We start from the raw sequence: 3,434 nt of genomic DNA on the forward strand, positions 1-3,434 counted from the left end.
ATCTTGAAAATTTTCATTATTTTGACTAAGCTTATTTTGTATATATATGCAAAACTAAGAAAATGCAAGTAAAAATCCTAAAATCTTAGAATGAAATGCAAAAGTGTTGGAATTAGAAACTTGTCACCCAAAATCGCCGACCGGTCAGACGACCTCCCCACACTTAAAAGTTTGCACCGTCCTCGGTGCATTGAAGCATGAGCAAGGGGGTACGGCGAGTCTCCGGATTGCTGCGTGTTCATAGTCTTGCTTCCATGTTTGCTTGTGGTGCATTCATCATAAAAAAAACAAAAATATAACACCATAAGATGAGAAGATATAAAAGCAAGGAAGCATACATTGTTGGAATGAGGTAAATCACTAGAAATGAGTGAGTGAATTAGTGTGACATTAATGACAAATAAGTGTGTGAATTCTAAATTAGGCACCTTTTAGAACACACATTAGCATAAAAGCTATGTCATAAAAGAAGCATGCGCTTTACTCATTCTAGTACGCTTGAGATGCTTTAAGTGAACTTGTAAGGTAAAACAAGCATTAAAGAAGCATGGAAGCATTCAAGCTAAAACATATGGATGCATATGATCATGAAATACAATGCACTAAGGTAAATGCATAACATCATCCATCAAGAGGTTGCCTAATCTAAAACTAACTAACAAACTAACCGACTAACTAATTAACTAACTAAAATAAATGGTTATCCATGGTGTTTGGAAGTGTTGGATGAAGGGTAGGAGAGGGAAAGAAGAAAGGAGGAGGAAAGAAATGGAAAGAGGAGAAGAAAAGAAGTGGATTGTAGGAAGGGCATCCACGCGTACGCACGCATTGCGCGCGCGCGGATGGTTTATTTCGAGAGTGGCGCGCACGCGTCATGTGCGCGTGCGCGCGAGTGGGGTTGTGCCAAAGGCACAACTTCCGCACAGTGCAGGCCTAACTCTCGGGTCAAGGTATGGAAGGTGGAACTTCTCAATCCACGTGTACGCGTGCATGGCGCGCTCGCGTGGATGGTCCAAAATGCTTGATGCACGCGTACACACGCAGTGCGTGTACGCGTGGATGGTGCTCTGTTTTTTCAAAATTTTTCTATGTTCTTGCACCAATCCAAGCATTCCAAACCTCCAAACAGCTACCATAACACCCTAAAACCTTATTTACCATACTAAACTACCAAATATACTCAACTAAGTAAACAAAATATGAAATCAACTAGATTCTACACTATTTACAAAAGAGAAAATGAAAAGATGTTACCATGGTGGGGTGTCTCCCACCTAGCACTTTTATTTATTGTCCTTAAGTTGGACTTATGGGGAGCTCCTCATCAAGGTGGCTTGTGCTTGTATTCATCTTGGAACTCCCACCAATGCTTGGTTCTCCATTGTGCCCCAAGATTTCCTATGGGTTGAGCCAAGTGTTGATGGAGTTTTTCACAAGCTTGGGGCTCCCAATGTTGATCCTCTTTTTCTAATCCGGGATCCCACACTTTATTTTCACACCCGTCTTGAGGTTGATCATCATTATTAGTCCAACCGGGTGGTGAGTAAGGTGAATTCTCTATATAGTGGCCAACAATCCTCTTAGACCCATCTATTTGAGCACTACTCCAACCTTTATATCTCATGTTTGATGCATCAACCATAATGAGCCTTGATTTGCAACGCCAACCACGAAACATCTTTCGCTTACGCTTCATCCCACAAAGCATCCTAAGTTGATCATCCGTTTCAAGCAAGCCATACTCAAGTGGGACAATAAAGCTAATAGAAATGAATTTTACCCACTCAAGTGAAGGAGTAGATGACAACCTAGACAAAGATGCTTTCAATGATCTTGACAAAGCGTATTCCACTCCTATCCTTCTATTTCTAAGGACTTCCACCTCTTCACAAGATTTCTCTAATTCAATCCTTTGTTCATTAATACTATCTAAGCCTTTTCCCTTAATCAAACTATAATTGGGAGGGTGAAAGAAGTTTACCTCCACAACATTTTCAAATGCACCGGGAGAGGGTTCTTCAAGTTCAAAGGATTCTCTACCACTAGGACTTGATGCTTGCTCTTCATTGCCATGGGAACTCAAATCTTGCTCTATCCCATCCAAGTCTTCATATGGAATATGCCTTGGAAGGTGTGCACTTTCCTCCCTAGCATCAATTTCAATCATCTTGGAGGGGTTTTCTTCAACTCTATTTTCCCATGGAGGCTCCATATCTCCTAAGTCTTCTACTACTTCTTCCTTGTCTTCAACAATTAAAGCTTCCTCCAATTGTTCCAATACAAAGCAACTTCCCTCTTTTCCCACCGGAGTTTCCAATCTCTCCTTCATGCTATGTTCTTCATTCAATTCTCCACATGTAGCCATGGGAGTTCCTTGAGTGTTCAAGCATTGGGAGGCTAATTGATTTGTTACCGCATCCAAGGCGGCCATGAAATTTTGCACATCCATTTTCATCTCTTCTTGCCCTTGAACAAGAATACCAAGGGTTTCATACATTAGAGATTGGGATGGGTGGAAGGGTTCATCATTTTGGAAGAAGGGTTCATGGTAGGAAGGTGGTTCTTCTTGGTAGAGTTGTAGTGGTTCAATATTCTCCACTCTTTCCACTTGTTGCACAACACACTCCATGGTTGCTTGAAATTGATCCAATGCTTCCTTGAGGTGATCCCTTGACTCTTGTTCCTCTTGGATATCATGAGTAGGACCATAGGGCTCTTGGATTGAAAGACATGAGTATTCTTCCATGGGAGGTTGTGGTGGAAAGAAGTATTCATCTTGTGGTTGGAAATTTTCATATATTGGAGGTGGTTCATCTTGGTAATAATGTGGGGGAGGTGGCTCTTGAAAATATTGATGTTGGAGTGGTGGTGGCTCTATATGTGGTTGTTGGTAGGATAGATATGGGTTAGGGTCATATGAAGGTGGTTGGTAAGAAGGGGCTTGTGAGTATGGTTGAGAGTTATGTTGAGGATATGGTTCATAGGCATATGGTGGTGGTTCTTGAAAGTCACAAGGTGATTCACCATAGCCATTGGATTGATATGCATCATATAATGGCTCTTCTTCATAGTGCATTGGTGGGGGTTGTTGCCATGAGGATTGATCATATGCATATGGCTCCTCCCACCTTTGATTGTCCCATCCTTGATACACATTGGTGCATGAAATTGTGATCATTAATGGCGCCATCAACATGGTACGCTCAATTGCAATCTCAACTATTGATCACAACTTCGCACAACTAACAAGCAAGTGTACTGGGTCGTCCAGGTAATAAACCTTACGCGAGTAAGGGTCGATCCCACGGAGATTGTTGGTATGAAGCAAGCTATGGTAACCTTGTAAATCTTAGTCAGGCAAACTCAAGTGGTTATGGATGATGTATGAATAAAACATAAAGATAAAGATAGAGATACTTATGTAATTCATTGGT

This window comes from Arachis duranensis, chromosome 5, assembly GCF_000817695.3.
Source record: "Arachis duranensis cultivar V14167 chromosome 5, aradu.V14167.gnm2.J7QH, whole genome shotgun sequence".
Lineage (NCBI taxonomy): Eukaryota > Viridiplantae > Streptophyta > Magnoliopsida > Fabales > Fabaceae > Arachis > Arachis duranensis.